Below are 13912 nucleotides of genomic sequence, written 5' to 3' on the forward strand. Positions count from 1 at the left end.
GGATTTAAGGTTAAGTAAAGTTTCCACTTTCCTTAGGCTGTTTGCAGTGCCCAGCAGGCCCCATGATATCGAGATGGAAGTTATGTTAAAGAAGGAGATTGGTCAGGGATGGGCAGAATGAGGAATATGGGCAGCTCAGGCTAATGATACAATGATTGAGATGCAGAAAGTGGTCCAGGCACGGGATAATGCCTGTAATCCCAGTGCTTTGGGAGGCCAAGGCAAGAGGATCGCTTGATGTCAGGAGACCAGCCTGGTCAACAGAGTGAGACCTAACCTGTACAAAAAAAAATAATAATAATAATTAGTTGTGCATGGTGGTGTGCACCTGTAGTCTCAGCCACTTGGAAGGCTGAGGTCAGGGGACCCCTTGAGCCCAGGAGTTTGAGGCTGCAGTGAGCTATAATCACAGAACTGTACTCCAGCCTGGGTGACACGGTGAGGCCCTGACTCAAAAAAAATTGAGTCAGGGAAAAAATTGGAAATCTTAATCCTCCATACCCAGGAATGTGACCTTATCAGGAAATAGGGTATTTGTAGATGTAATCAAGTAACGATGAGTCATACTGGATTGGGGGCTGGTGGTGAGGGGGCAGATGCAATGACTTGTGTCCTTATAAAAGAAGAGAATGAGGGCCGGGCATGGTGGCTCATGCCTGTAATCTCAGCACACTTTGGGAGGGTGAGGTGGGCGGATCACTTGAGGTCAGGAGTTCGAGACCAGCCTGGCCAACATGGTGAAACTCCATCTCTACTAAAAATACAAAATTAGCACTGCGTGGTGGCTGGTGCCTGTAACCCCAGCTACTCAGGAGGCTGAGGTGGGAGAATCACCGGAACCTAGGAGGCGGAGGTTGCAGTGAGCCAAGATTGTGCCACTGCATTTCAGCCTGGGTGACAGAGGGAAACTCCGTCTCAAAAAAATAAAAGAGGAGAATGTGAGGTGAAGACAGAGACACAGGGAGGAGGCAGCCATGTGACGAGGGAGGAGAGATTGGAGCGATGCATCTAAAAGGAACACCAAGCATGGCCGGCAGCCACCAGAAAGCAGAAGAGGCAGGAAGGATTCTGTGTTACATGTTTCAGAGGAAGCGAAGCCCGGCTGACACCTTGATTTTGGGCTTCTAGCATCTAGGCCTGTGAGACAATACATTTCTGTTGTTTTCAGCCACGTTGTTGTTGTGGTTTTTTTTTTTTTTTTTTTTTGGAAACGGATTTTCATTCTTGTGTCCCAGGCCGGAGTGCAATGGTGTGACCTCGGCTCTCTGCAACCTCCTCCTCCCAGGTTCAAGCAATTCTCCTGCCTCAGCCTCCTGAATAGCTGGGATTACAGGCTTGCGCCACCTTGTCCAGCTAATTTTTGTATTTTTAGTAGAGGTGGGGTTTCACCATGTTGGCCGGGCTAGTCTCAAAATCCCGACTTCAAGCGATCCGCCCGCCTCAGCCTCCCAAAGTGCTGGGATTACAGGCATGAGCCACTGCGCCTGGTCTTGTGGTTATTTTTTTAGGCAAGATCCCGCTGTGTCTTCCAGGCTGGAGTGCAGTGGGACAATCTCAGCTCCTGCAGCCTCGACCTCCCTGGGCTCAGGTAATTTTCCCATCTCAGCCTCCAAGTAGCTGGGACTACACGCTTGGCTAATTTTTGTATTTTCTGTAGAGATGGGGTCTTGCTATATTGCCCAGGCTGGCCTCAAACTCCTTGGGCTCAAGCCATCTGCCTGCCTTGGCTTCCCAAAGTGCTAGGACTACAGGCATGAGCCACTATCCCTGGCCACCCTTGTTAAAAAATAAAGAATTTCAAATGGTGATGGCAGATTATGAAACCACAGTGGGGACTCTTCTGTGTGCCTGTGGGGCTGTCCATGTTGCAAGCCCATGAAGCCGGCCCTGGCTGCTGGGTTCTTGGAGTGCTGGACCTCCCGTGGCATGTAGCAAGGAGGTGTCATGGGTTATCACAACATATGATGATGAACTACAGGAGACCCAAAGACCACTCAGTCCTTTTTCCGACGAATGGCTGTGTATGTCACACTAGCAACAAACAGAACTGCAAGAGCTCCTGTGACAATGCTGAGCCCGATCACTGCGCCTTGCAGAGCAGCTGCCCTCTGTACCTACGCTCCTGTTAAGAAGCCAGAGGGTTTTTAATTACCTGATTATTAAGAGGCTGTTCTGGCTGCTCCTGGTTCCCTGGGAAGTTTCCCATCTAGCCACTAGTGAGTATTAATTATGGAAATGAAATGTACATTTAACCCGAGAAAATGCTCACTCTAGAGAAATCTCATAGGGCAAGTCATTGAAAGCCGATTTACTAAATGACCTCTTCGCCAAATGACCCATTTGCCTAATGACCACTTTGTCAAATGATCAATTTGCTGAAAGCCAATTCGCTGAAAATCTGTTTGTGGGATGTCCTGCTTATCAGTAACTGACAGTCAGACGCAGCTTATCCCAGGCTCCCAGTGGGATGTGAGACAGGGGAGGGGCTACAAAATAGTTGTAGCAAAACTTCAAAACTTAAAAAGAAGAAAAATCCTCCATAATTTGGTGAATTGGTCATTCATTTAGTTAGTTTTCTACAAAACAGACTGCTTCCTGTATGTTCACAAGGAGATCATGGGCAGTGGCTTACAAGAAGAGAAAGGATGTGTATCACCCCTGCCCTCCCCTCTTTTCCTTTTTTTTTTTTTAAGGCAGGAATCGGAGTGCCGTAGCACAATCACAGCTCACTGCAGCCTCAAACTCCTGGGTTCCAGCAATCCTCCCACCACAGCCTCCCCAGTAGCTGGGACTACAGGCATGTGACACCACACCCAGCTAATTTATTGTAGAGACAGGGTCTCACTATGTTGTCCAGGCTGGTCTCAAGCTCCTGGCCCCAAGTGATCCTCCTACCTCGTCCTCCCAAAGTCCTGGGATTACAAGTATGAGCCACTGTGGCCAGCCCATTACTTCTTCTTGCATGTAATTGCTTTAAGCCCTCGTTAGATCACTGGACAGTATCCAAGTCTCTCCTGGCAAAAGGAAAGATAGCCAGTGTGCGTAAACAACCCACAAAAGAAGGCAACAGCAAATTCTGAGATGATTTTATTCTTCCTTTGTGTCACCCAGATTGAAGGGGTTTGAAGACTTGAGAATTTGCAGTCTCGTTTCAGACTCTCCCCTCTCCTTTTTTCAGCATCGAGTGAACAGCAGGGTTTTGCTCCTCCCCTATGAAGAGCTTTCTGTGCTATTGAAGGAGGGCTGATTTCCGTATCTGGAAGGGGCATCTTGGGAGCAGACTGTACACAGTGATTTCCTGAGGACTGGAAGGATTACAGCCTGACTTTCTCTAAAAAGCACCTTCCCTCTGCCTAAAAGGCACTATGTAAAATGTTACCAGCAGGTCGAGGGATTCCCTACCTCCCGTGCTATCTGTTTGGAGCTGTTGGCATCTTGTTCCTGCGGCTCCAAAGCTGCTGGGAAACAGGATTGTTCTGCTTGAATTCCCTCCTCCCCACCATGAGACCCCTTTTTGATTCTTTTCTATCTCAGGACAAAGCAGACTATGTTGACAGTTTTCTGGCAGCTGCTTTTGTATCTCACCTGGCTGCTGGTCATAAGAGTTCACGAGCATTTCCTGGGTGACTGCCAGGGAGCCGTTGTGGGTTTGGGGGTGACTCCCAGGAGCTTACACATGAATGGGTAGATGTGGGTGCTGTTAAAAGGCTCGGCCAGGCGATTCCTCTTGAAATCTAGCCCAAAAGCTCTGAATATGGCCTTCGTATCCATGAGGACACTATCAAAGCCATGGCTGCCTTTGTTGAAACACATTATAATTCTCTGAAAAATAATAACGATAAAAAAGCCATTTTAGATTCCAATCCCCTGAAAGAAAACTGTCCCTTAGTTAATGTCATGCTTGTTAGATCCATGAAGTCTTTGAGAATTTAAACTACAAGGACACTGCTCTCTGTGGTGGTGGAGAGAATACCAAGGATTTAAAGGTCTTTAAGAAAGAGAATGTAGAAAGCATAGCCATTGGAAGCAGCAAGATGATGATAATCGTACTGACAGTAATAATAAGCTCAAATATATAGAGCTTTCTATGTATCATGAATTGTTCTGAATGCTTCATAAATATACGTTACCTCCTTTACCCTCATGGCAGCCCAGTAAAGGCGCCATTCCCCATTTTACAGCAGGGGAAACTGAGTTACAGAGCTTGTCTGCACTGAGTCAACAGGAACAAATTCTAGATCAGGTCACTGAAGCCAAGCAATCTGGTTCCAGAGCCAAATAGATGTATTTTTTATGGTATACATACACATGCATACATTTTTAGGGGAAGAGTGGGGGTAGGATGGGATGAGGATTCTGGGTAATTGCTTGGTAAATGCCAAATACCTTTCTTGTCTGTCCCTCTTTTCAAATGATAAAGTAATGTCAATTGCAACACTTTTTTTTTTTTTTGTGACAACGTCTAGCTGGAGTACAGTGATGCAGTCATAGCCCACTGGAGCCTCAAATTCCTGGGCTCAAGCAATCCACCCACATCAGCTTCCCAAGTAGTTGGGACTACAGGCCCACACTACTATGACCAGCTAATTATTTTAATTTTTGTAGAGATAGCAGGTGGTGCTGGGGGTGTCTCGCTATGTTGCCCAGGGTGGTCTCGAACTCTTGACCTCAAGTGAACCTCCTGCCTCAGCCCCACAAAGCTCTGGAATTATAGGTGTGAGCCACTGTGGCTGGCTACAATACTATATATTTTAGACCAACAGATATTCTAGCATATAAGAAATGTGATGCTCTCTGTACATTGAATAGTTGGTCTAATATTTGGCCTGGTGGATACAGAAATTTCCTGTCTGCTCCGCTCTGGTTGAAGAAACCAGTCCGACTGTCTCTGAGGCTATGGAGCAGTCCATCAGGAATGAAAGCCCTCGGCCAGGCACGTTGGCTCACACCTGTAATACCAGCACTTTGGGAGGGCGAGGCAGGTGGATTACTTGAAGTCAGGAGTTGGACACCAGCATGGCCAACATGGTGAAACCCTGTCTCTACAAAAAGTAGAAAAATTAGCTGGGCCTGGTGATGCATGCCTGTAATTCCAGCTACTCAGGAGGCTGAGGCAGGAGAATCACTTGAACCTGGGAGGTTCAGAGGTTGCAGTGGGGGGCTGAGATCACACCACTGCATTCTAGCCTGGGCGACAGAGCGAGACTCTCTCAAAAAAAAAAGAAAAGAATGAATGTCCTCATGATGGCCTCAAGCACGTTGGTCCCTGAAGAGACTCAAGGAAGGCCCACTTTACTCTGCACTGCAAAGCAGGCAGGTGGACAGGAATCTCAGAAGTGGATTCAGTGAGAGGCATTGACCCAAAGGATTTTCTGTCTAATGGTCGGTTCAGCAGAAGATTAAACTGAGCACAGCATCCTGTTCCCTGAAACTATCTGGTTGGCCAGTGGGGAATGTTCTTGTCTCGTTAAATGTCCTCATGCTACTGTCAAGATATCCTGTTACAAAACGTCATAAACCAGGTTTAGAAATAGCCAAGTGACTGTGGAATTTCTCCTTGGCAAGGCCTTAGCTATGGGCGTGCGATTGGTGTGCAGTAATCACAGTGTTCTGGGCCACTTGAAGGATAAAATATACCTTAGATGATAAACTGTTGTATTTTAATGTGAATATTTCCACCAACATTAAACAGTAACCCCATGAGTTTTCTTATACCTGTTACACTCTGGAGTTGCAACAAGCTAACATGAAGCAAGTTGCCAACATAATTATCGCATTTGTCTCCTATTCACAGCAAGGGTTCTTCAAGCTGTACCTGGTGCAGTCTTCCCTCACATGAGGTTTATAGCATCATTTATTTAATTATTTATTTATTTTTTGAGACGGAGTTTCACTCTGTTGCCCAGGCTGGAGTGCAATGGTGCGATCTTGGCTGACTGCAACCTCCACCCCGCCGGGGTTCAAGCGATACTGCTGCCTCAGCCTCCCGAGAAGCTGGGGTTATAGGCGCCTGCTACCATGCCCGGCTAATGTTTGTATTTTTAGTAGAGACGGGGTTTCACCGTGTTGACCGGGCTGGTCTCAAACTCCTGACCTCAGGTGATCCACCTGCCTCAGCCTCCCAAACTGTTGGGATTACTGGCGTGAGCCACGGCCTCTGGCTATAGCATCATTTAAACTTTGTTTCTGCCATGAATTTTTAGTTGGTAGTTAACAAAAAATAGACCACCTCATTTATGTCTCACAGTTAGCATTGGTTTTTGTGTTTTCTTTAGGCTTGTTTTTTAATTGTTTTTAAAATTGTGAAACAGGGTCTTGTTCTGTTGCTGAGGCCAGAGTGCAGTGATACAATCTTGGCTCACTGCAGCCTCAACCTCCTGGGCTCAAGCAATCCTCCCACTTTAGCCTCCTGAGTAGCTGGGACTACAGACACGAGCCACCACCGCTGGCTAATTTTTAATTTTTAATTTTTTTTTTTTTTGAAATGGAGTTTTGCTCTCTCGCCCAGCAGGTTGGAGTGCAGTGATGTAATCTCGGCTCAGTGCAACCTCCACCTCTCGGGTTCAAGCAATTCTCCTGCCTCTGCCTCGGCACTCACCACCATGCCTGGCTAATTTTTAAAAAATTTTTTTAGTAGCGACAGGGTTTCATCATGTTGGCCAGGCTGGTCTTGAACTCCTGACCTCAAGTGATCCACCCACCTCGGCCTCCCAAAGTGCTGGGATTACAGGTGTGAGCCTCCACGCCAAGCCTAATTTTTAAATTTTTTGTAGAGACCAGGTTTTGCCATGTTGTCTAGGCTGGTCTTGAACTCCTGGGCTCAAGTGATCCTCCTGCCTTGGCCTCTCAAAGTGCTGGGGTTACAGGCATGGCACTTATGCCTGGCCCTTAAAGCTGCTTTTAATAACAGCTTTATTGAAAGGTAATTCACATACCGTGCAATTTACCCATTTAAAGTGTACAATTTGGCCGGGCATCGTGGCTCACACTTGTAATCCCAGCACTTTGGGAGGCTGAGGTGGGAGGATCGCTTGAACCCAAGAGTTTGAGATGAGCCCGAGCAAGATGGCAAAACTCTGTCTCGACCAAAAATACAAAAAAAGTTAGCTGGCCATGGTAGTGTGTGTCTGTAGTCCCAGCTACTCAGGAGGCTGAAGTGGGAGGATGCTTTGAGCCCGGGAGGTGGAGGGTGCAGTGAGTTGAGATTGCACCACTGCACTCCAGCCTCGGCAACAGAGCCAGACCCTGTCTCTAAATAAATAGATAAAGTGTATAATTCAGTGGTTTTTAATATATTCACAGAGTTGTGCAGCCATCACCACCATCAATTTTGGAAATTTTAATTATCCCAGAAGAAACCCTGTATCCATTAGCAGTCACCCCTTATTTCCCCCTGACTATCCCCACCCCGGCTCCTGGCAACCATTAATCTACTTTCTGTTTCTTTGGATTTTCATATTCTGGGCATATATATATATATATATATATATATATAATCATCTAATATTTGTCTGGCTTCTTTCACTTAGCCTAATGGTTTCAAGGTGTATCCAGGTTGTAACATGAATCAGCCCTTCATTCCATATTTTGGCTGATTAATATTCCATCCCACGGGTAGACTGTACTTGTTTGCCCATTTATCTGTTGTTGATAGGCATTTGTGTTGTTGCCACCTTTTGACAATTATGAATAATTTTGCTACGAGCATCTGTGTGTGTCTTTGTATGAACAGGCTTGCATATTTTTTGATATGGGCAAGTGAGAACCAGTGGCGGGGGGTCTTTGTGGTGAATTTTTTGGTGATCTTTGTGTACTCTGTATAATGATCAGCCACGCAGGCTTGGGGACAGCACTTAACCTTACATTTCTTTCTTTTTTTAAAGATAGGGTCTGTCTCTCTTTGCCACCCAGGCCAGAGTGCAGTTGATGCAGGGCAGGGGAGCCCCGCAGTGGAGCATAGTGTGTCCGCAGCTGGTGGGTTCTTAGTCTCACTGACTTCAAGAATGAAGCCGCGGACTCTCGCGGAGTCACAGTTCTTAAATGCGGCGTGTCTGGTGTTTCTTCCTTCTGATGCTCGGGTGTGTTCGGTTTCTTCCTTCTGTTGGGTTTGTGGTCGCGCTGGCTTCAGGAGTGAAGCTGCAGACCTTCAAGGTGTGTGTTACAGCTCTTAAGGCTGTGCGTCTGGAGTTGTTTCTTTCTCCCGGTGAGTTCATAGTCTCGCTGGCTTCAGGAGTGAAGCTGCAGACCTTCGTGGTGAGTGTCACAGCTCATAAAGGCAGTGTGGACCCAAAGAGTCATCAGCAGCAAGGTTTATTGCAAAGAGCAAAAGTACAAAGCTTCCACATTGTTGAAAGGCACCCCAACGGGTTGCCACTGCTGGCTGGGGCAGCCTGCTTTTATTCTCTTATCTGGCACCACCCACATCCTGCTGATTGGTCCATTTTACAGAGAGCCGATTGGTCTGTTTTACAGAGAGCTGATTGGTCCGTTTTGACAGGGTGCTGACTGGTGCATTTATAATCCCTGAGCTAGACACAAAATTTCTCCAAGTCCCTACTAGATTAGCTAGATACAGAGTGTCCATTGGTGCATTCACAAACCCTGAGCTAGACACAGGGTGCTGACTGGTGTGTTTACAAACCTTGAGCTAGATACAGAGTGCCCATTGGTGTATTTACAATCCCTTAGCTAGACATAAAGGTTCTCCAAGTCCCCACAAGACTCAGGAGCCCAGTGGTCTTCACCAAGTGGATCCCGCACCAGGGCGGCAGGTGGAGCTGCCGGCCAGTCCCACCCAGCACGCTGGTACTCCTCAGCCCTTGGGTGGTCGATGGGACTGGGCGCCGTGGAGCAGGCTGCGGCACTCATCGGGGGGGCTCGGGCTGAGCAGGAGCCCATGGCGGGTGGGGAGGAGGCTCAGGCATGGCGGGCTGCAGGTCCGGAGCCCTGCCCTGTGGGGAGGCAGCTAAGGCCAGGTGAGAAATTGGGGCCCACCCCGCCCGTGCCCACCCAGAACTGGCACTGGCCCGCAAGGGCTGCGCCCAGCCCCGGTTCCCGCCCATACCTCTCCCTCTACACCACCCTGCAAGCTGAGGGAGCCAGCTCCAGCCTCCGCCAGCCCAGAAAGGGGCTCCCACAGTGCAGCGGCTGGCTGAAGGGTTCCTCAACTCCCACCAAAGTGGGAGCCCAGGCAGAGGAGGTGCCGAGAGTGAGCTCGAGGGCTGCCAGCACGCTGTCACCTCTCAATAGCACTTGAGGGTTCTTGCCTTTGCCCAGGAAAGAATTCAAGGGCAAGCTGGAGGTATAGAAGAAAACAGCTTTATTGAAGAGGCAGTGTTACAGCCCTGTGATTGCTCCTGTTGGTCAGGGTTACCCTGGAGGCAGAGAGTAGCGGCAGAGAGTTTGCAATCACATTTATACCCACTTTTAATTGCATGCAGATTAAAAGGCAGTTTATGCAGGAATTTCTAGAAAATTTGTAGTAACTTTTGAGTCATTGGGTCATTGCCATGGAAAGGGGCAGTAACCCCCGGGTGTTGCCATGGCAATAGTAGACTCACATGGCACACTGGTGGGCATCTCTGATGGAAAGCTTCTTCTGCCCCAGCCCGGTTTTAGCTAGTCCTCAATTTGTTCTGGTGTCCAAGCCCTGCCTGTGGAGTCAAGCCCTGCTTCCTGTCTCACAGTGGCATGATCATGGCTCACTGCAGTCTCGACACCCCCGGGGCTCAAGCAATTCTCCCACCTCAGCCTCCTGAGTTGCTGGGACCACAGGCACGTGCCACTACGCCCAGCTACATTTTTTTTTTGCATTTTTTGTAGAGATGGTGTTTCACTGTGTTGCCTAGGCTGGTCTCAAACTCCTGGGCTGAAGCAATCTACCTACCTTAGCCTTCTAAAGTGCTAGGATTACAGGTGTGAGCCACTGCACCCAGCCCAACCTTACATTTTTAATCTCAAGTCACTTCTGTCTAGGTTTTGATTTCTTCTTTAAAATGGTGGAACTAATAGCATCTATTTTGTAGGGTTGTTGGAAAGGCGAAAATGAAAGAACTGCTATTCAATGTTTAGTGAAGTGCTATGCACAATTTTGAATAATGAAGGTGGTGTTTATTTTTTATTATTTGTTAATTTTTTAGAGACGGGGTCTTGCTCTGTTGCTCAAGCTGGAGTGCAGTGGTGCAATCACAGCTTACTGCAGCCTTGACCTCCTGGGCTCAAGAAATCCTGCCACCTCAGTCTCCTGTGTAGCTGGGACTACAGGCATGTATCGCCGTGTCTGGCTATTTATTTATTTGTTTGTTTTTGTAGAGATGGGGTCTCCCTATGTTGCCCGGGCTTGTCTTGAACTCCTGGCCTTAAGCAATCCTCCTGTCTTGGCCTCCCAAAGCACAGAGATTGCAGGCATGAACCACCATGGCCAGCCTTATTTTTATTTTTAAATCAGCCTTGTCAAGTTGAATTGGTCATTACTTTTGTATAACGGTAATTTGGGGCAGCATTGGTTGGTCGCGGGGTGGGGAACATTTAGGACCCTGTGGGCTACAACTCTTAGTGTGTGCACTTATTTTATTTTGTTTTGTTTTGTTTTATTATATTATATTATATTTTTTTGAGACAGGGTCTCACTCTGTTGCCCAGACTGGAGTGCAGTAGCATGATCTTGGCTCACTGCAACCTCTGCCTCCCAGATTCAAGCGATTCTCCTGCCTCAGCCTCCAGAGTAGCTGGAACTACAGATGCGTGCCACCAGGCTCGGCTAATTTTTGTATTTTTAGTAGAGATGGGGTTTCACCATGTTGGCCAGGCTGGTGTCAAACTCCTGACCTCAGGTGATACACCTGCCTCAGCCTCCCAAAGTCCTGGGATTATAGGCGTGAGCCACCGTGCCCGGCTGTGTACTTATGTTTGATTTTTGCAGAACCACCCTTCCCTAATGGTTGTCTCCTAGATCCAAGGTGACTTTATTCATTTTAGAATGAACTTACCCCATTGATACTGTAACCAGAGTTGGCATACATCATGATTAGTAGAACCTGGTCATGTTTAGAGAGATGGAAGTGTTCTGGAATCTCCTCCTTCTTGTAGCCGTGGAGGTGAGCGTACACATTCTTCATTGCCTGGTAAAGGTCTTCCTCTTGTCCCAGTTTGGGCAGGGGCATCCCAAAGCCACCGTAGCCCACAATATCAAACTTGACCAAGTCCCTGAACTTGATGTAATTGGACAAGGGGATCTTGTTGACATTGGGTCTCTTCTTCACGGTGGTCATCCCATGGTGTCATGTGATGATGACACTGAGGTGCTCTGCAGGCTGTGCTTCTCAGTGGCTCCCACCAGATACCCGATGGTCCTGTCGATTTGCTGAATCATCAACTTCCTGTTCGCTGCCTCTGGCCCAAATCGATGTCCCACGTTATCTGGCTCTCTGTAGTACAGCGTCACAAAGTCAAAGTCTTCCTTGGTGAACCAGTTCACGACAGTATCGATGTTCTCCCTCCGCTCTCTCTCATTGCTGTTTGGGTGAGTGTAGGACTCCACCAGGGACCGCTTGACAGCCTCACCCTCGTATTTAGCACCTCCTCTGGAATAGTGGAATGATGCCACTTTGTTCCCCTGCAAGTACAAGAAGAAAATTCCATCAGGGCTATTTCTCATACCTTTCTCACAATCAGCAAAGCTCGAGTTGTCTACATCTGTGCCCCAGTCCAAAGGCATAAAAAATATGTGGTCTTTGGAGTCAGACAGGGTGGAGCTAGGATTCTGGGCTTCCCCAGGATCTCATAGCATCTACAACACTGTTAGTTACAAGATGTGCTATTATTTTATGGGCTACTGAGCAGAAAAATGCTGCCAACGAGACCGTGACATTCCAGTGATTGTAAGGTGTATTCCAACTTCAGACATGGCAAAATGAAAAATAATTCCTTAGAATAGAGGGAGACAGTAATTTCTGAGTTGTTGGTGGTGAATCTGTGCATGTGTGTTTTTTATATATATATAAACACATATATATACACATATATGTATACACATATATATACACATATATGTATACACATATATACACATATATGTATACACATATATATACACATATATGTATACACATATATATACACATATATGTATACACATATATATACACATATATGTATACACATATATATACACACATGTTTATATAAACACACATATATACACACATATATATACATACATATATATATACACATATATATATGTATATATAGTGATGCATTGGTACAATCATAGCTCATTGCACCCTTGAACTCCTGGGCTTAAGCGATCCTCCCACCTCAGCCCCTTGAGTAGCTGGGGCCACAGGCATGTGCCACCATACCTTTTTTTTTTTTTTTGAGACACGGTCTCACTCTGTCACCTAGGCTGGAGTGCAGTGGCACGATCTCAGCTCACTGCAAACTCTGACTCCTGGGTTCAAGCAATTCTCATGCCTCAGCCTCCCAAGTAGCTGGGATTATAGACACATGCCACTGTGCCCAGCTAAGTTTTGTACTTTTAGTGGAGATAGAGTTTTGTCGTGTTGGCCAGGCTGGTTTCAAACTCCTGAGCTGAAGTGATCCACCTGCCTTGGCCTCCCAAAGTGCTGAGATTACATGTGTAAGCCACGGCGCCTAGCCCTAAGTTTAAAAAAAAAAAAAATTTGTAGAGATGAGGTCTTGCTAATTTGCCCAGGCTGGTCCTGAACTCCTGGGTTCAAGTAATTCTCCTGCCTCAGCCTCTCAAAGTGCTGGGATTACAGGCGTGAGACACCGCACCCGGCTGGTGGTGAGTTGTAAAATCTCCCAGTGTCTCAGTGTTTCTACCTGTAGAATGCCAAAAAGTAGATGGCATCTTTGTGAGGATTAAGCCAGCTAGCTTTTTTTTGGTTTGTTTGTTTGTTTGTTTGTTGAGACAGAATTTCTCTCTTGTCATCCAGGCTGGAGTGCAATGGCATGATCTTGGCTCACTGCAACCTCCGACCCCTGGATTCAAGTGATTCTCCTGCCTCAGCCTCCCAAGTAGCTGGGATTACAAAGTCAGCTAGCTTTAAGATAAAGTGTTGGGCATCACATTTTGGCACGGAGCAGGCACTCTTTTCTTTGCCCGCAGGTGGGACTAAGTCACCACAGGCCTTCCCTGGTGTGTGCAGTGGGTGATGAATGCTTGCCTGCTCAGCACCCACTTCCTGGTGGGCTGGATCACATTACTCTGACTCCCCCTCGAGCTTCAGTCCGCTGCTGGTTCAAGATGTATTGACTCAACCCGAGGATCCAGAGGTGGGATGTGGCTCTGGCCTGGCCAGAGGACCGAGGCTGCTGTATGCCATGGCTACAGCAACTGGTTCAGCTTTGGGCTCATGGGGATGTTTGGAAGAAGGGGAGACTGATGTCTCCTTCTCTCTACAGACATCTGATGAGCTACAGAGCTTGACTAACTTACCCAGAGGCAGAATGATATGGTGGTTAAAAGTGTGCTCTGGGCCGAGATCTTGCCACTGCACTCCAGCCTGGGCGACAGAGTGAGACTCCGTCTCAAAAAAAAAAAAAAAAGTGTGCTCTGGGCTGGGCGCGGGGGCTCACGACTGTAATCCCAGCACTTTGGGAAGCTGAGACAGGAGGATCGCTTGAAGTCAGGAGCTTGGGATCGGACCCTATGTCTAGAAAAATGTTTTTTAAAAATTAGCTGGGTTGGTGGTGAATGCCTGTAGTGCCAGCTACTCGGGAGGCTGAGGCGTGAAGATTGCTGGAGCCTGGGAGTTCAAGGCTGCAGTGAGCTATGATCAGGCCACTGCACTCCAGTTTGAGGGATAGAGAGAGACCCCATCTCCCTAAAGAACAAAAAAGTGTGCTCTGGTGCCGCACTGCCTGGTTAGATCCTTTGTCCACCACT

At 47.4% G+C, this 13912-nt stretch overlaps 1 long non-coding RNA gene and 1 pseudogene across 1 annotated transcript; one reads left to right on the forward strand and one right to left on the reverse strand.

Annotated features, from left to right (window-relative positions):
- LOC134760420 (small ribosomal subunit protein eS24-like) overlaps positions 1–13912 on the forward strand; it is a 105808-nt pseudogene that overhangs the window by 3402 nt on the left and 88494 nt on the right.
- Positions 2699–5153, reverse strand: LOC129054782 (uncharacterized). The gene is made up of 2 exons (XR_010137817.1): positions 3586–5153; positions 2699–3455 (listed from the first exon to the last, which is right to left on the reverse strand). It is a non-coding gene; the product is annotated as an uncharacterized LOC129054782 (long non-coding RNA).

The sequence above is a fragment of the Pongo abelii genome, chromosome 18 (assembly GCF_028885655.2).
Source record: "Pongo abelii isolate AG06213 chromosome 18, NHGRI_mPonAbe1-v2.0_pri, whole genome shotgun sequence".
In the NCBI taxonomy this organism is placed as follows: domain Eukaryota; kingdom Metazoa; phylum Chordata; class Mammalia; order Primates; family Hominidae; genus Pongo; species Pongo abelii.